We start from the raw sequence: 20,604 nt of genomic DNA, 5'->3' as shown, positions 1-20,604 counted from the left end.
CCAGCCGAGAGCAAAGGGCCAGGGAAATGTGGTCCCTACTTGGAGTAAGCTGAGGCGTCACGGCGTTAACTCTGACGATGCGGTCGAAAGCGAGGCCGCGCGTGGCTTGCGTTCGGGAAGCTTGCTTAAAGTCGACTGGCTGTGATGGAGTGAGACGGCGTGTGAGCGAGAGGCGAATTGCCGACAGTGACAGATGATAACTTATCGTTTATTAACGAGGGGTGTCCTGATGGCTATTCTAATACATTGGTTATATATTTAATGAGTCGAATACACTACGAATATAAGATCGTCTTGCGGTATCCCACATCTCCTACTTACTTACAAAAAAAAATGAAAAAAAAATTCTTTGTTGTACACTTGTTTTTTTTTATCTATTTTCATACCTTTCTGATGACACATTGATTAATATCGCTTTTCTATTTTTTTGCAGTTTTTTTCAGCTACTTTTCATTATTGTCATTTTATAAACGTTTTAATTTGTTTAATTTTTTTTACTAACACAACACTAAATTGAATATCGTTTAAAAAAGGTCAAAAAAGTTTATGTCCTTTCTGAATGTTTATGTTGTTAAGCCCTGTTAACACTATGCAAGTTTGTCATGTGCAAAACTAATAAATTATCACTATTTATTTTTGAGCGTGTTTGGTGTCAAAACAAAAAAAAGGTAAACAATTTCCTGCAATCCAGACATCTGCAGCTGAACCATAAGTGATTAATAATGAAAGTTTTCTTGCGTTTGTCTCGCATATGGCTTCGAAGACAGCGTTATGAGAACCCTAGCAATGACTGGTCAACGATGTCGCCCGTGAAACCAGCCAGCATCAACCGGATCCTTCGCTCCAGTCGAAATTCAAAAGGACTCGGAATCAACTTCAGCACATTCGAATTAAGCCTTCACACCATAAAAAAAGGGCGACGAGCAGCAAACTCGATGGTCTACGGAAACAGGTGCTGAAAAAAATCTTCAAAATGTGTTCGAAAAGTGGGCGATCGCGAAAAAAAAAAAAAAAAAAAAAGGAGAGATGCTGCAATCTTCGACTAGTGTCGACAAAGCTCAATATCTGTTACGGCTCTCTTCTGTGCTGTCCCGTTGCAGTTCCAGCGATAAGACCAGTGCAAAACCACAGACAAATCCATCTGAAAACAACCCTAGTTTCTGGTAACAGTTCCAATATGTTCTGTGCAGCCACTCGTATTCTTATCGTTCCTTCATCTAGGGGAAAACCTGTTGCAAGCTAAGCCTATCATGAGAAATCTCAAATTTAAAGGTTCTTTTTTTTTCTTTCAGACCTCACAGCAGTTCTGTGGAGCTGCAGAAAAGAAAATCAACGTAAATTCTGAAATCGAACACTGGTATTAATAATTGTACAACGAAACGCTGGATTTATCAGCTTAACCATTAGACACGCTGATTCACACCATTATCAAAGGTTTTGGATGAGATGATGCTAAAAACATTCTAACGTCAATTCTGGCAACACACACATTTGTCAATCATGATCACCCTTTTTCCCCGATTCGTCGTTTTGAAGTTGAAACAACTCAGCACCCCATCAAACTGGACAGGCCAACTATAATCGGGGCTTCCGTGATCGTTGCCAGTCCCACAACTGTGGCAAGAACGATAACCCCTGCAACTACGGACTTGGTCTTGTATAAAACTACCGACAGCCTCCGTACGATCGCAATCAGCATAAGCCACAACGTTCTCCGCCGATTCGAATGCAGCCTCCAATTGTTAGATCAATATGATCACTCAGAATCGTGTAAGCAACAACATCCTAGCGCAACGAGACTATATCATGCAATTAATGAACAATAGCCAGCAGCGTAAAAATGTTCGTCGCATATAAATGCGGAGTGCAGTTGAAAATTTAACTGTCCTAGCAGTAACTCGCAACAACAACAAAGAGAAGAGTCAGGTACAGGATTACGCACAATGATTTGCAGCATATTCTAGTCCAACAAAATTATTAAATAGCTGCCCTCGAAGCTGATACAAATAGCGCTTCTGTTGAGATGGCAAACCCAATCGTCGCTCGTGGAACAGTTTGTGCAATTCACTAATCATACGACGGAACCCATCGGTACTGTGCAAAATGAGTAATCATATAAACAACAATTCGTTCATAGCTACGAATCGCGCGTGGGTCGAATTCATATCAGTAGCCGAACAGATCAACGCCAATTCATTTTATTCTGCGAATGACGAAAGGGGCGTAACCGTTTCAAAGGCATGATTTTGAGTCTCACAGGGCATTTTAGACATTATTCGTTGGGTCATTTCAACTGAAACCCCTTATAGGCTCGGCGTCTCGATATGTTCATAATGTTGATCAATCGACCGAAATATCGTGAGATTCGCCACTGATCACTTCGTCAGTCCAACAAAGTGGGAAACAAGAGACTTGCTTTTAATAGTACTAATGTCCTTGAGTTCGAAAACAGCTGTTTGGGAATCATTTTTTTTTAACATAGTTGGATCGTTCCAATGCAGCATTACACATCATGCCAAATTTATCGAGCAGAACAGTACACATTATAGTAAGCATTTCTACCTGTAATAAAAATAGCAATGTGGGTCATCAGGTGCCATACCTAATTTTATACAAATTTTATTATTTTTACAAAACTCGCCCTGCTCACGGGAGTTCACATCAAATTTAAGAAAAATCCTCTTGCAGGCAGGAGCGTGCATTGTGCCAGATTTAAAACATTCTAATACCAAAAGGCGGAATTCTTTGTCATACAGGTGATCAAAATCGACTAGGATGTACTTCTTGTTTTCTTTTTAGGCAAAAATCTACATCGTTCCAACTTTGCAACATTCCCACTCTGACAGACCAAGGTCTTCGTCGCACCAGCGTTCTAAATCAATCAAGCTTATTTTCTCAGGCATGAAATTTCTAATTCTTGTTTCTCCAATATCATAAATTATTATTTTATGTATGAATGTTAGATTTAGCAGATATTTTGTTCATGTATCAAATGGGATTCCATTTTCTCTTATTGCAAATCGTTTTCCTTTCATTGGAATTTTGCAAGCGGACATTTCAAACATTGGACACTTATTAAACACTTCATGATGATAAATGATTTCACTATCTGTTCTGGTTAATGATACTGAGTTCTACATCCTAAAGCATCCTGTATACTGGTTAGAACACAGCTTCTAGGGGCTCAAACTTCGATGGAAGGTACCATCACGGCTTTTGCAATGCTGTGTGCAATGACTGACTCTATTTTCTTCCCAACAATGAAATGCAGCATGTCATAGCTCCAATTACCTAGAGTCTGGACTCCCCGACTCAGTTTAAGCAAGCGTTCGCTAACTCCGAATCAGGAAACTTACAAGAAGCACACTTTAAAAAAAAATTCTGCACTCAAGCAAGATGGGACCAAATCAAATTTGATTTCGTTAAATAAATGTCGGAACAGTCGATCGGAAGTCAAGGAAATTAGACGCAATTTGACTTGCTGCACGTGTGATGATTAGCTAAACTAAACCGGACCAGCCGCATAAAAATGAAATTCACCAAATTTCTGAGTTCGTACTCTATCAGTTGCTCACTCTGTAACCAAAACTCAAGTTCCGGGCAGGTGCCAATCTTGTCTATTACGGGCCTTATGTGTCACGGCCATGCATAGTAAGGCGCCTGTGCATGGATGAGACTTCACATCACATCTGTTTTTCTTACTTGAGCTGAAAAGAAAATCATACAAAATAAAACCATCGATCAAAGCTACAAAACTCAAATCCAATCGTCCTCATACTACATATATGCTTCGATAAACTCACGACCAACAATTTTCATATATCTCAAGATGCTGTTATCTAACAACTAGCCTTCTTTGTTCAATTTACTGAAATGCTCATTTTGTCAGTATAGGGTGCTTAATCGCTTGGCGCACGGCAGCCTCCCAATTAAACGCACTTCAATCAATCATTTTGTCAGTATACAACAATTTACTCGGGATGAACTTCTTATATATTTTTTTTGACGAAAGTTCTAATCGCGTCAGTCACTTCAGGTGGAAGTTCTCATCTCCAATCTACTCACAGTAGCAATCACTACCTCAGAGACAAAATTTAATCAGGCGGAAGTCTGCATCGCGCCTAATAGCTGACAACCATCACACACTTCAACTAATTCGACGGAAGTCTTCATCGCGCCGTTCATCTTAGGCGGAAGTCTGCATCGCGCCTAGCAGTTAAGTCATTAAGCCACATCTCGACGGAAGTCCTCATCGCGTCGTTCACTCTAGGCGGAAGTCTGCATCGCGCCAATAGTCAAAAAGCAATAAATCGATTTAACTCAGGCGGAAGTCTGCATCGCGCCTGGTGGTAAGTTAATCTTGCCACATTTCAAATACTTTCGACGGAAGTCTTCATCGCGTCGTTCACTCTAGGCGGAAGTCTGCATCGCGCCAATAGCCAAAAAGCAATCAATCGATTCAATTCAGGCGGAAGTCTACATCGCGCCTAGCGGTCAAAATATCAAGCTTCATTTCAATTACTTTCGACGGAAGTCTTCATCGCGTCATGCGCTGTAGGCGAGAATCCGCATCGCATCAATAAACAACTATCAATCAATCACATCAAGGCGGAAGTCTGCATCGCGCCTAGCGGTTCAATTTCAAAGGTTTTTTTTTGACAGAAGTCGCGCCAATAACCAACAGTCAACGAATCAATTTAACAATGGCCGAAATCTGCATCGCGCCCAACCAATGCTACTTATTAAGGTATTCCTTCTCAGAAACTCCGACGGAAGCTCATAGCGCCGAGGAAAATTCATTATATCATAAAAAAATCGCTCAACTTTATTCTCTTAAACTAATATCAGCATCGAGTCTTTATAAACAAAATGGCTACCATTCTGGTATTCAAAAACTCACCTCGTTTCGTTCTTTGGGAAATCAGCCAGGTTCTCAAAGCTTTTTATAAATTATCCAGCAGGATCGCCAATTGAGCCGTCCGGTTCCAGCCGAGAGCAAAGGGCCAGGGAAATGTGGTCCCTACTTGGAGTAAGCTGAGGCGTCACGGCGTTAACTCTGACGATGCGGTCGAAAGCGAGGCCGCGCGTGGCTTGCGTTCGGGAAGCTTGCTTAAAGTCGACTGGCTGTGATGGAGTGAGACGGCGTGTGAGCGAGAGGCGAATTGCCGACAGTGACAGATGATAACTTATCGTTTATTAACGAGGGGTGTCCTGATGGCTATTCTAATACATTGGTTATATATTTAATGAGTCGAATACACTACGAATATAAGATCGTCTTGCGGTATCCCACAACTTTCAGCGGTTGATTCAAATAATTTCGCTGATTTACTTTTATAAACCTTTAAATATTTAAGTGTTCCAAAAAGTTTTTGGAAGTCTGCAATTGCATCAATAAAATATTAATTTCATTTTTTTTTGCATTTTTTCTTTGCTTTTATATATAATAACACCTGAATTTTGCCCGGATTTTGCCAGGTTTTTTTGAAAAAATGCTCGGAATTGCTATGCCCGGATGGGAATTGAAAAAATTCTGCCAACCTTAATTATGAGCCTCTTTTGTACGGCCAGTCATGATTTTAGGTAAAATGTGTATGAAATAGTATCTTAAATTAAATGCAACTCGTCAAATCTGATGGTCAATCATGATGGAATTGATTGAAAATGGGCCTGAAAAAATATTTTCCAATGCTTGCTTTGTGATTCCATCAACATGGCGTCATTTTGTGCGCTTTGATTTTGCATCCAACATGGCCGTTAGTCAATTCGATTTGAAGTTTCTCTCGCAAGCCAACCAATTACAACACGCTTACGATGAGTTCCTCATTTCTGAGTTGTTAATCCTTAGTACATTAAATGAGGACAGACATTAAAAAACGGATTAGTTGTTAATCACCCGTGGAATAAATCATGGGTTCAAGTCAAATTTCGTTGTTTGACGCCATATTGAAATCCAAGATAACGGCTTCCGCTGATCTTTCAAAAGTTATAAATGACTTAAAATCGCATGGAACCCCATCAATATTGGTATTGGGTGAAAGGGCTAAACGAGTAAAAGTCGTATTTTGCTATCAGACGCCATCTTGAAATCCAAGATGGCGGCATCCGCTGAACTTTGAAATGCTGTTAGTCACTGAGAACCGCATGAAAGGCCCACAATATTAGGCCCAGGTATTTGGTGAAAGGGCTAAACTATAAGAAGTCGAATTTCGCTATCGGACGTCAACTTGAAATCCAAGATGGCGGCTTCCACTGAACGTTAAAATGCTGTTAATCACTAAAAATCGCATGAAACCCCCACAATATGGGTATTGGCTAAAAGGGCTAACCTAGAAGAAGTCAAATTTCGCTATCAGGCGCATCTCGAAATCCAAGATGGCGGCTTCCACTGAGCTTTAAAACTCTGCAAATGAGTAAAAACCGCACAAAAGCTTTACAATATTGGTATTCGTGGAAAGGGATAAACTAGAAGAACCAGACCCTGATTGTTTTTGGCATCCTGCTCGAACATTTTGTGTTGTTAAAATCGAACGATTTTTTTCCCAACTTTGATTTTACTTATTACCACATTTTTTATCATGTTTTTGATGCATTTAGCGCTTTTCGTGTTTTGTCGATAGTTTTTGTTTTTTGTTTTGAACGGCTAGCTGCTATTTTCTACATTGAAAAGCTAAATGTGTTAATTATATCTTACACTATGGCCGTATTTGCACCAACAGACTGAGAATCTGCCCAGACAACGGAACATCTTAGTAATACCTATTACCCATTTCAGTTTGAGCGCCTTATTTTTAAGCGTGTCAATAGCTTTCTGGATAGCGATTGTGTCCTGTGATTCGAAGGTTTTTGGTTCGATTCCTTAGTCGATATTTTTTTAATTTTGATTACTTCCAATTATAATTAAATGATTGTTGGTGCTGCTGCTTCGAGGCGCCACTGGCTACTTTTTATGGTAAAGAAAATTGTTTGAACTTTTGATTTTTTTCCTGTTTTTTTGTGTAGAAAAAAAATATTTTTTTGAGACTAAAATCATTTGAATTGCCCAGCCCAGTTTTGCAAAAACGTTTTTTAAAGGTTTAAAAATCCTTTTAACACTAGAAAGACCGCTGGACACTTTGTTTGTTTAATATCTTTTAAATCTTTTAAAAATTCGCAAAAATACGACTTTTCATGAATTTTTAATCTCTACGAAACTGTGAACTCTTTATTTCACTATTAGACACATTCCACCGTGACGTGAAATCACTTTTCCGGACTTTTCTGCACTGTTATCATTCATAGAAGTCATAGAAGTCATAGAAGTCAACCAATTTACTTGAAAATGAAAAAAATTGTAGCAAACGGTCGCAAATTGAATTTCCTTCAAAATGAATATACTTTGGTCATTTTGAAATTTATGTTGTTTTTGTTGTGATTGATTACTTTTGTGACGTGAATTCACGCTAGAATTAACCATTTCGGACTTTAGTACATACATCTTTGATTTCCTGTTCTCTTTGTGGAAAAAGAATTTTGGTGTTTTCGAATGAGTTGTAAAGAAAACAATTACCCACAATTTGATGTGCAGAGCTTCTCGATTGAACACGAACGAACGAAGTTATGCTTATTTGAAGTTGTGATGTGAATTCACTCAGTTCAAACAGAACAGGGTAGTTGACTGAAATCACGTCACGAAATATGAAGTTATACTGTGGTTATACTGAACCATTCTTTGAAGTCTTGAAATTTTATGTACACTTTCCAAAACGATATTTTGTTGTTCCGACTTTTACAATCATAAATTTTTAGTATCTGCACCTAACTTTTTCCTTATTTTGATTGGCACTTGAATAGCAACATATTGAGGGATCATATGTTAAAATTACTACTGTCTTCGTTTAAAGATTCACAAAAAAAAAATTATTTTTTTTTTCAATGTTTTTGTATTTTTATTTGAAAATAATGAACTTATTTAAAAAAATCAACTTAATTATGCTCGATTTGTAAAAATCCGACCATCTGGAGGGTCAAAACAGCTTTCAGAGCATATTTTTAACAAATAATCAAATTTTGTGACGTGAATTCACTCATTCGCGCAGTTGTAACTCCGCTAGATTCCAACCGATTTCTATAAATTTTAGAGTTTTAGAATCCTCTTATCATTTTCAAAGAAAATCTCATTTTTTTCATTTAAAAAAATGTCAGAGTTTTCTCGTAAAATTAAAAACTTTCCTTTTTTGTGACGTGAATTCACTCATTTGCGACTGTTTTTGTTCGCTTTTCAAACCAACTACATTGGATATAAACAAATTCTTTTTTCTACAAAATGAAGCCGTGTTTTTTGGCTTCTGAACGTACTAAAAATATTTCCAAAAAAAAATCATCCATATGTTAATATGAATGATTTTGTAAAAGTTGTCAAAAACACCACTTTTTCCAACAAAAAAACTGATTTTCAAAATCATCTAAAACATGTGTAAAAAAACTTTTTTCTCTTTTTTCCGTTGGTTTTGTGTGATTTGAATTATCAAAATTGTAGACAATTTTGAGATTTTTTGATACGCGAACGGATAAAAATCACTTTTGAGCGGTACAAGCGCGTGGAATGTGTCTATATCTTTTCATAAGCGAGAAAAATTTCGCCTTGGACACTTAGACACGTGACCAGTCAAAATGACTGGTAAAATTCACAACCCTATAATTCAAACAAGATAAAAAAAATTCGCTTGTTTTTAGTTTCATTTGCAATCTACATTCAGGACAATGAGCCCTTGTTGACATATGGTTTGCAGAAGTGTGTCATTCGTAATGAAATTATTGATTTTCGATGCGAAGTCTTGAAGATTTGTAGAAAAAGTTCTCGTATTAACCGCTGTGTGGCGCTTCAAGCACTTGACGTCCATTTTTTTGGTCGATTTTGTTGCTCAACTATAATCAAACCTTAAGTCAAAATTTGGTGAAATTTCATCTAGATTTGTAAAAGTTATGTTATTTTAGTTACATGTCCATTCGACTGATTATGTAATTTTAGGTGATAGATATTTTTTATACTAAACTTGTATGAGTAAAATTATTATGAATTGTGTTCTCATTTATTCAAATTTGAAGACATCAGCTATGAAACTGAATAATTTAAATGATATTTCAACATGAGTGCACGGAATATTTTTTATATGTTGGTTATCCACCATGGGTGCACGGATTCACAGCAGTTTCTGTATAAGTTTGTGTGTATAAGTTTGTGGTCACATGCGTTCATGGATAATTAAGTCGCACATATGTCCAATGAAAGTTCACTTACAAGTATTGCGGCACCCGTGTATATACCTGGCCAGCTGGCAACTGATTGAACATTCTAATTATAAAGTCATTTATAAGAGGAAACACATCTCGGAAACTTATGGGATTTGAACCCAAAAGTTTTCTTGCCGATACCGGGAATTGAACCCAGTACGTTTGGCATACCAAGACCTGATTCGCGCCAACCTATCTGCTAGACCACATCGGCGCTAAGAAATTTCAACATCAGTTCGGCTCCAGACTCCGTTCAATACGGACGTGTTTCCATGAGCTGTGCTGGTTTACCTATAGTTGTTGGAAAACGGATAGCTTCTTTGAGTGAGTGTTCAACTTAAAGTGGAAACTGGTAATTCAAAATGGAGCCCAAGCGTGAGAACACAATAATATTACGGTTTGGATCGCATTCCAAAAACCCATCTAACGGCGAAGTGTTCGAATTTTTTGAAAAACAGTCGTGGACATGCAGTGATCTTAGTGCTATGTACAGGGAAAATTTTTGTCTCTATGTGCGTTTCCGGTCCGAAGAATTAATGAGAAATGCTTTCACGATATTAGGACCGCAGGTGGCGTTTAATTCTGCAGATGGTTCAACAATAAATGTCAGCCCGCATGAATCAGCATTATACAATAACGATTTCCATTATCTTTTTCCTAAGACACATGAAAGATTAGCTTTATAGTTGAGGATTATTGATGTACGATTAAGGTAGTCTTTTTTCCATGACATGGAATCGTTTGGACGCACTTTACGATACAGCGAACCGGTCGTTAAGTAGAGTAACCATTCATTTTTTTTGCTTTTTTCTAATGAAATTTGTAGCAAAACGATAGATGTAATCGTTGTTAAATCATCCATTTCAATATTTAGAACGACACAATGTATCTTTAATAGATCTTTTTACGATTTATATTGCAAAAGAAAACGATTCGTGCTAAAATTCATTAAATATTATTTTATTAATTCTAGTATGGCATTTATAATTACATTTTTTGCTGTTATAGGCCCTAATTCCTCGCAGGTCCAAATACTGCGAATTTTCTTACTTCAACACATATTTCTCTATTTGCTACATAAAAGTTATTCAATCGAACAAGCAGATTGTTAGACTACATTCCTTCCATTTTAAGGTAAATTTATAAATGGTATAGTAAGGTATTATTGTTATTAATATTAGAAAAATATCTTGTTTAAGATCTTCTAAGATGCTGACGGAAAACAGATCTTGGAATTGATCCCTCAGGGGTCCTTTTTCCTTTCCATAAAAGCAGTTTGAATGCTAGCATTTGAGTCACCAGGACAATAACGATTCCTCCTCTTTATAATCACAGAAAAGAATAGAGCGGTATAATGGAATGACAAAATTTAACTATCAAAGTAAAATGCCTTAGTAAATAAACTTATGAATGAAGAAAAATCTTCCAAAATGCACAGAATTAGGACTGTTAATGGTATGTCTTTTTCTACGTTCGGGTACTCAGTCCTACATTGAAAATTTCCATGACCACATCCAAGTAGGATTCGTTATCTTCACCCTGGTTGAAGTAGGTAATATGTTACCACCTGCAAAAAAAAAGTTTTGTTATAAAATACTGGAATAATGTACTTATTGTGATTGATACCTTACCCTAAAATAGTTACATAATCCGAATTTTTCTTTCCACTGAGTGGTTAGGTGCGCCATCAGGCGATGTTGACCGACGTCCAACTGCATAATTTCCGAAAAGGTACCGGAATATGCAGCTAAAGCTGCTACAAGATCAGTAACGCTGAACTGCGTTCTCAAGGTTATTATTCCCCCCAACCGGGATTCAATGGGCAAACAAGCAAGAATGCGACCAAACGATGACTACTCCTCGCACGGAGTGACACATTTCATTTAACTCAGCAACACCTTTGCTTCAATGACAGCAGAAATTGGTATTTTTTATGATCGCTTATACGCTCTTGCAGCTCAGAATCCTACTGTAGGCGTTCCCGAGATTCTTTCAGCAAACTTTGGCTCAGTTGTTCCGATGAATCCGTGGCCAGATAACCTTCTCCAATGTTGCCTCCAATCCACAGATATTGATTGGGTTGCGGCTCATTCGCTCGTTGGATTCCTATGTTCAAATAAAAGTATTTTTATTGTATTCTTATAAAAAGAAACTAGAAACATACCTTGCCGATTTCATGGAACCTTTTTTAAGTTTTTCGCATCCGGATCGAAAACTGAGCCATTTCCGCCGTGGGAGATAAAAAAAATTACAACTTATAACAGATGGGGTGATGCAAGAAACGCTTCCGGCGTATGACTGCTTTTGGATTAAGTGGTGCTGCTGTTGCCGGTTGTGGTGGTCAAGGTGATACGATCAGTGACGGCTGAGGAGCTGGACGAGAGATAGTGATGATATTTCTGCTACTGTTGGTGATGTGGTGATGGTTGTTGTTGCTACGTCTGCTGGCATTATGCTTTTAACCCGGGATCCTTCGTAACCACAGGCTCAACCTGCAAAACAAAGAAAAATCTTAAAACCATTTAACCGATAAGGAATGGTGTAACCTACCTAGAGAGCTGCGTAAAATTTCCTGTTTCCGCGTGTGATTCTCGATGCTAATTGAATTCCGTTCATTAGCCATCGACATAAATTGCCGCGCCTGGTGCGCTTTCGCCGTGGGAGAATAAACTGTTTCCTGGTGAGATCCGCCACTGTTTAAAATTCAAAAATCTTAGGGGATTGGAGCGAAGTCGAAATAAAACTGGATACTTACAGCGTTTTCAGAAGAACTACTTTTCCTTCGCTGCCGCAAAATCCGGAAATTCGCTGCCTATGCCATCTCCTAAATTGTGTTTCCAATTTCTCACAGACAGACCACAGCTGGTGCCGCTCCTACGTTGGGCACTGCAACCGCTCCGGTGTTTGTCGGCCGGATGGTGGAGTTTGTTCTGTCATCTGCTGTACTTTGATGAGCTGTATAGGAGAGTTGGAAAAATAAAATTTAAGGCAATCAAAAAAGCTTTTCCACTTACCTTTAGCGCTTGCGTGGCGGTGAACCTCGGTGCGCTTATTTTAATCGCTGTTATGGCCATTCTTGGTTTGCTTGGCGAAGTTTAGAAGATTATTCGTAAACGCACGGGCTTACAAACTAAAGTCGCGCACGCCATTTTTTTTTTTCCTAAGTTGACAGTGAGGACACACTTCGAGTTTTATTTGAAAGATTATTACTCGTATCTTTCAAAAATATTTTTTTATCATTTCAAGCGAAGACGCATGAAAAATATAAAGTTAGGTAAAAAGTAGAAGATTTAAGGAAGATTACTGGAATAGTCACTATTCGTGGAATCAGATCAGAATAATATCAACGATAACGGGTATGATATTTGATTATGCGGGAGTGTTTCGGTTGCAAATCGTTCGTCCACATATGTCCGAATTTTTGGTTTACCTCCAGAAGTGGACGACAACGAAATAGCAAAAGTCTTGTCAAAGTTTGGAAAAATTCAGGAGCTAGTTCGCGAACGCTTCTCGGTTGATACGGGGTTTCCCATTTTAAATGGAGTTAGAGGTGTGCATATGGAGGTGTTGGAGGAGATTCCAGCACAACTACATATCCAACATATAAAGACAAGATTGAATTAAGAGGGACAGAAAAAGAAATGTTTCACGTGTGGTGCACTCGACCATTTCAAGGTCAGTTGCCCGGAAGACGAAGTGCAAACGATCGCCTTGCGTCTAGCCGAACAAACAATGGAACGTTTGCTGACATCGTTTCTCAGGGGCTAATCCACTCGGTGGCAGAATCACCACCAGTGATGGTACACAGCCCAAAGATTTCCGAAGATAAGAGAACAACTGAGAGCGATTTAGCTGAGTCTACAATTAACATCGCTCAAAACGAGGAGCAATTAAACCGTGATCAGGAGCGATCTACTGGAAACGACATGGAGCTCTCGAGAGAGGTTTTGAGTACCGGAACCAGTGCAGCGGGACCAAGGATGGAGATGACGAAAATGGAAAAAGGAAAAAAGCGAGAACGAAAGATAATGTCCAACGAAACTGGCGATACTTCGGAGAGCGATGCAAGAGGTCGAAAACAGCAAATAATCCCAGCAACTGGAATGGACATTCCGTCTGCGCAATCTCTGGTCACTCGTTCTCGTAGACGAGAGGCTAGGAGTTTTTCATGTGCACCAAGTCAACGACGAAAATAGTTAGCTAAGAAGGTTTATGAATGAAATTTTTTTGAATAACCTATTATTTTTTGAATAACCTATTAGAACGTGATTAGAAGAAATGTAATGTAAAAAATTTCAGTGTTGAGACAAATCTAAAGAAGAAATGTGTATGAAGGATGATTTTTTCATGATTCAATAAACGTAGTTTTAAATAAAATAAATAAAAAAAAAAGAAAAACATGGGTGCTGTTGTAAATTATATAGAGTGAAATAGATTTCAACTTGCTTCAGAACACAACATATTTTTGAGTCAGATATGATAGGTATTTGAAATGCAATATTGGTCAATTGAAAAACTTTTTAGAAAAAAACAAATCAACGTTAATTTAACAATGTCGATTCATTATTTTCATTTTCACTATTTTCCGTCGCACGACATAACTTGATGAACATAATTTCTAAAATTCACTCGGTCCATGGAAACCGTTTTCCAATTTTTTGGATGTCGATTCAATTACCACCTTATCAACTAAATATACGATTGCAAAAATCTGGATTTAAATAATCAATTAAATGTGTCGAGATATAATTGAAATATTCTTTTCCAGGAATGATAAAAAAACGGAACTAAAAATTAAAATCGTTATTTAATTCGTTATGTCTCAACATGAAAGACGTGGTTTCGACTTTGGTTAAGTTAAGATTTGTCAAAATGCTTTTTAAAAATTAACGAAAAGTTCAATATTTGATTAAAATGCGGAGGATCCGTGCATCCAAGGTCAAAAACCATGTAAATAACACAAATTCTTTTTTGAATCTATAAAAGCCTCAATTCTTTATTTTTAGCATGCAAAAAGTTGTTTTTGAATGAATGGCGGTGAATCCGTGCTTCCATGGTGAATTGTTCTACAGAAAAAATATGCACGAAAACTTACAATATCAGATATAATTTATAGGCGTATTGAAAAACTTCAGAGCGAAGGATGCTAGAAAATATCTACTTAAAAAAATTGAAGTGAAACCGTGCACCCATGGTCAAAACCCATAGCCATCTAACATGATTTTATCATTAGATTGATATTGTGTTTTAATTTTTAAATAATTATTTGAAATATTCATTTTATGACATACACGCATTCGTCAACTATGCCAAAATGAGGTGATTCCGTGCACCCATGGTGAAAAAATATTTCCATTTTATATAAAAAATATTATTGAATGAGTAACAAAATAATATCAATAGAAAAAAGATCAAAAGGTTATTTAATAAAAAAAAATCCCCTTTACCAGTCATTTTGACTGGTCACGGTCCGAATAGGTATATTCAATTTGCCGGTCCTTCTAGTGTTAAAGGGTTTATACATTGTATTGAAGATATCTCCTGTTTTTTATTCTTAAGGGTGACTCCTTCAATTTACAAAGCTTCAAATTACGTTGATACTCAAGACTATCTAGAAGTTCAAATGACATGAAAAATTGTTCGCATTTAAATAATGCTGAAATTCCAGTTAAAAAAAAAGTTTATTTAGATTAAAATAATTTTACTGATCTTAATTTTTTCCATGAAAGGGGTTGCAAAACGGTGTGGGTCAGCTAGTTTTTAATAAAACACATTTTTTTAATTCAATTTTATTTCATTTAATAATCAGTTATTATCTCAAAGGTAACTTTTTTCCAATATGTCATAAATCTTACTTTACATATCAACAAATGGGTGTTCCAATTATAACTCCTCCTCAAAACATACGAACAAAGTTTCACTCAGATAAAATTTAATTCCATGTCACATCGTAATTATTTCTATGTAGTATTCACATCTTTTTGCCATTTGAATGTGTAAAAGGAAGTATGTTTTGCTCGTACCGCATCATATGCTTGTTGTCATTCAACGCTCATTTTTTATCAACGCTCAACTTTGGTTCCCATTCACTTCATTTTCTATTCTCAGTTTTTTTCTGAATGCTTCATCACCAGAATCAAGGGTTGCCAAATGCTTAACATATTTCAAAAAAGGATTGAATATCAATGATTTTTTTCATAAAGTTTAACATTTACTCTTGTTTTTTTTCTTTATCGATAAAATCAATGATTTGATCTTGAAATTAAAAAAAAAAAAACAACAAAAAAAAACACGAAAAACAGTTCATCTGTTTTTTTGGCAGCACCAGCATCCAGATGTGTCCAACGTGCATGGAAGCATAAAATATTTTCCACCAGCTCCATATTGACTGCAATCCCCGTTCAAATTGCGGGCTGCGGAAAGAGAGCGACAGATGAAAAAAAAACGTGAACTATATTTTTCCGAATTCAATTGGTTTGGCGTCGAAAGGAGCCTGCATGGCATAATTTTACTCCCGCTTCTCGCTCCGGTTCCTGTTATTCATCTGCATGACCATTTTCGCCCGAGTGCCAGGGCTTGATTTGCAACTTCCTGGAGGAAGTTCAATTTTCCACGATCCCTCGCCGATGTAGCTGCGGAATCTCCTGGCAAAAAGCATCAGGGATGTTCAAGTGAGTGTGGGGGTGTCCCCTTTTGTGTGCTATGAATCAATATGCTTCTTCGAATGCGGCTGGTGAAAGTGTAAAAGATTGAAGGTTTGCAAATCTATTCAGTGTAACGGTAATATTTTTTGTGTTTGGACCAAATAATATGCTAAATTGGTTGAAAAATATGTGGGTTTAAACTCATGAATAAATCACATTTTGATTATTTTGTATATTTGAAACAGTGGACTCGAGATCACAACGTTGCACACAGGGGTAAATGAACCTAATAAGCGATCAAAATTATTTGCGGACAAACGGTAAACGATAGACATTTGATGTCTTCGCAACATTTTTATATTTTTTGATGATCTATCAAATTCTTGAAAGAAAAAAGTGATTTTTTCACCTGGAAGGGAGATAAAAAAATTATTTCTTGAAATAATTAGTTTAACGTCTTGATGTCTTCACAAAAGTTGTAGATCTTATTATTTTAAGCAACTTTGTTGAAGACATCATAAAGATCGCATGAAATTCAAAAAAGTTTCGAGCATTTAAAAAATAACGAGAATTTTAACAAGTAGTTTTGAGTTATTATTTAATATCTTTTTAAGTATACGATTTACAAACTTGGTATATTTGAGAAAGTTGTTCAAATTGTTAAAACACACAATTTTGTAGAACATTTCAAATACATATTTCAACTAAGAAAGGAGATATACTGCAAAATATCCTAAATAATGCCTTTTTTCAGTAAGTTATAACCTTAAGAGTTCGGACGAGTTCGGATAATTTTTTGAGTGGATTTTGTTGGTCAAGTTATTGGCTTTCCATTGATATATAAATTAAACATTAGTTTTGAATAGATTTTCTGCAAACTAGCAATCAATAATGAGCTTTTTCCTTTAGAAACACTTAAAATTCGAAGAAAAAAAACCTCAATTTATCATGTTTTTAGAGGAAAAAGCTCATTTTTGATTGCTTGTTTGAACAAAATCTATTCAAAACTAATGTTTAATTTATATATCAATGGAAAGCCAATAACTTGACCAACAAAACCCACTTAAAAAAATATCCGAACTCGTCCGAACTCTTAAGGTTATAACTTACTGAAAAAATGCATTATTTTGGATATTTTGCAGTATATCTCCTTTCTTAGTTGAAATATGTATTTTAAATGTTCTACAAAATTGTATGTTTTAACAATTTGAACAACTTTCTCAAATATACCAAGTTTGTAAATCGTGTACTTAAAAAGATATTAAATAAAAACTCAAAATTACTTGTTAAAATTCTCGTTATTTTTTAAATGCTCGTAACTTTTTTGAATTTCATGCGATCTTTATGATGTCTTCAACAAAGTTGCTTAAAATAATAAGATCTACAACTTTTGTGAAGACATCAAGACACTAAACTAATTATTTCAAGAAATAATTTTTTTATCTCCCTTCCAGATGAAAAAATCACTTTTTTCTTTCAAGAATTTGATAGATCATCAAAAAATATAAAAATGTTGCGAAGACATCAAATGTCTATCGTTTACCGTTTGTCCGCAAATAATTTTGATCGCTTATTAGGTTCATTTACCCCTGTGTGCGTTGCTTGATCATGATTTGACTCCAAATTGAGTATGCGTCATCATTATAATTTAATCTAATTTTTCATTACTTGGTTATCAACCCCTCATCATTCTAATCGTTTGTTTATTGCCTAAAAGGTATGCATACCAAATTGGCATCATAACGTTATACATAGTTGTCCCAAAAGCATTAACGCTAATTAGAAATCAATCAAATTACTGATGCATATTGTGATGAATATTTAAATTTCACTGAATATTTTCCCATTGGTGCTACTTTTCGACAAAGTTAACAGTTTCAAATTACTCTCATCCCCAAAAAGAGAATAATACATTCTGTTGAAAACGGCGACAACATACCAAAGAGTAGATATGAAGACAAAGAAATTCAAACCATTCGATAATTTATCTTAACCGAACTCCATTCAACACCCCCGATGAATGGAGGTAAAGAAGGTCCTGTGGTTTTTATTCTTTAGCATTCTCGCATTCATTTAAGCGAACTCTCCCTCAGCAAAAATGGAAAGATTTATGCAGCAAGCACCAATCATTTAATTAATTAAAACTCATTTGCATAATCATTTAGTTCAAGGATCTTTCCATCCCGTAGTCGTCTTCGTGGTGGAGAGGCGTCAAGATGCGTCGATTCTTTTTTCGTTTTTTTCTCGAAATGGAAACGTAAACGTGTCGGTTCCTCCCACGAGCTTGCTAAATTATCTTGATTTCGAATCTTTAGTTTCCATAGTGGCAGCACTGAAATGGAAAACTAGCACGGATCGTAAAGATAACGTGATTCGCATCTGTTTTCAGCTGGGTGCCGAATTTATACAAATGACCTAAGTCGCTTTTCAAACCATTTAAAAGAAATATAATTTGTTCTTAAAAACTCGTTTTTTATATTTATTCTTTAAATCATAAATCGATAGATCAAGGTGGTAAAGTGTCATAAATAAACCTTTAAAAAAAAAATTATAGATGTGTTTGAGAAAAATATTTAATACAGATTTTGGTTTGTTTAGATCTTACCTGATTATTGATGAAGCAGTAAATAAGATAAAGGTTACAATATTGAGATAAAAAAAAAATCAAAAACCATTAAATGAGAGTTAGGATAAAAGAATGAGCAGGTTTTGATGTTTTTTAATTCTTGAATGTGCTGTTATTGTTTTCCGTAGGTCAAAGATAACTATATGAACAATTTTTCAATTGAACATTTGAAAATAACTAAAATGTCTACATTATTTTTGCAAAAATATATTTTGAAAATAAGTCCTGAATCTTGCTCCTTCACTTTCGATTCTTCAAACTTTATACTAGAATTTTATTTTTTCAATGCTTAATTCGAATACTTTGAGCTTAAAAAAGTGTTATTTGAACTAAGAATTACTTGTGGTTTTTCCGTAAATGATATTGAAAATCTAATAATGCTTTTTTTACATTTTGCTGTTGATTTGACTTCTTGTTTTTCATCGCTTATAATCATTTATCTTTTCCCTAACAATCGAAATTTGCAACTCTTGTTATTTGTAGAAGTTGAATATTTTGAAATACGACTTTATATCATTTTGAATCTATAAGGACCACTACAGTCGGTGTCTACAGGAAAATTTTAGTTGAAAAATAAAAACAAAACTTTAATGCTTTTATATTAAAGGAATTCCATAAGGGTCTTACTGATTATTTTAATTTTAAACAAATTGTTAGTTAATTTTACTCACTAACAAGGCCGGATAAAGGTGGGGGGCAAAAGCGGCAATTGCCCCGGGCCTCCCGGCTCAGGGGGGCCCCCCGTGGGAAAAAAAGTTTTAACATTCCTTTAATCATACTACATCAATTTCTACAAATCTATGAAAAAACTAGAAAATCGGAATGACAATTTGAAATTTAACAACTAAAAGGTCCCCCGGGAAATAATATCTAAAATAGTTTTTCTCTTGCATAAGTTAAGGGGGCCCCCTAGAGTTAGCAGTGAAGAAGTTCTCCTGCATTTTGCGAGCTAAGAATATCAAAATCTCGGTATAGAGTTTTAAAAATTTCAACTCAAAATCTGGACAAAAATAATGTGAACCGAATTCGAAACAAAAATTAAGAAGAATATGAGGCAAAACAACTCAAATTTTTATTTTTTTATCGAAATATGTCAGTCGGGATATTCTGTACAGAACAGGAAAAAATAAGAAAAACATCTCCTCATTTTCATTGCATACAAACGTCTTGCACAATGATAATGTTTGTTATTATTTTAACTTTCCAAGTAATGCTTACTGCACTTAACTAGGAGCTAATTTAGCCAAAACTGGCTCACTGTGCTAAGAGAGAACAGAGAAACTTTATGATAAGCATTTCAGAATCTTAGCCGCGCAGAATACCGATTATTATTATTATTGCTTTTCACTTTCCGATCATTATTTTTGAAATTTCCGTTAGTTTATAAATTCTCAATCCTTTTCCTTCCCAATTTTCGAAAATAAAATCTTTAAAAAAAACTGTAGTTGTCTAAATTGGACTAATCAATAGTACAGAGTTTTTTATTGAATTTTCGTCCCAATTTCGGTCTTAAATTTGAAATTCGTATTGAAACATTTTCAACTGATACAACAAAAATTTCATCTTCTACTAAAGTCAATATTCTGAAGTCAGCACCTCATTTTCCAAATGATCATTCTCGAATTATTATGAAAATGATCTCATAGTTAAGGTGCAAATATCATCGAGTGATTCTCTTAATCAGGATCTTTTTTAAGGTACTTAACTCATTTGGATTCCTTATCTGACTTTTTCAATGATAGCTGATTCTGTGTTTTAAACATTCAATTTCTAATCTGAATTGTTTTTTTCAATCGATCATTTTTGCACTTATACCTCCTTGGCTTTGAGGGCATCGAATGAAGTTTTTATCACATTTAGAATAACAATTCGGTAACAATTTTTTTATCTGATGAGAATCATATTCATACACATTTCATGATAACGTTTTTTTGTGTTCCAAAGATATAAAATTGAAATTCACATTTGGTGCAAATTCTGCTTTGGCTCTGAATGAAACTTTAAATCTCATTTTTTAAAATTTAATTCATATTTTGTTTCTCAAAACTTGAATTGAAATTA

The 20,604-nt window shown here is 35.6% G+C and overlaps 1 long non-coding RNA gene across 1 annotated transcript; it reads right to left on the bottom strand.

Annotated features, from left to right (window-relative positions):
* Positions 1-11,036: 11,036 nt before the first annotated feature.
* Positions 11,037-11,911, bottom strand: LOC129743802 (uncharacterized). The gene is made up of 3 exons (XR_008736683.1): positions 11,824-11,911; positions 11,438-11,765; positions 11,037-11,379 (listed from the first exon to the last, which is right to left on the bottom strand). It is a non-coding gene; the product is annotated as an uncharacterized LOC129743802 (long non-coding RNA).
* Positions 11,912-20,604: the final 8,693 nt, after the last annotated feature.

The sequence above is a fragment of the Uranotaenia lowii genome, chromosome 2 (assembly GCF_029784155.1).
Source record: "Uranotaenia lowii strain MFRU-FL chromosome 2, ASM2978415v1, whole genome shotgun sequence".
Taxonomy (NCBI): Eukaryota; Metazoa; Arthropoda; class Insecta; order Diptera; family Culicidae; genus Uranotaenia; species Uranotaenia lowii.
The sequence above is the reverse complement of the archived record's forward strand: the minus strand, read 5'-3'. Positions and strand labels throughout refer to the sequence as shown.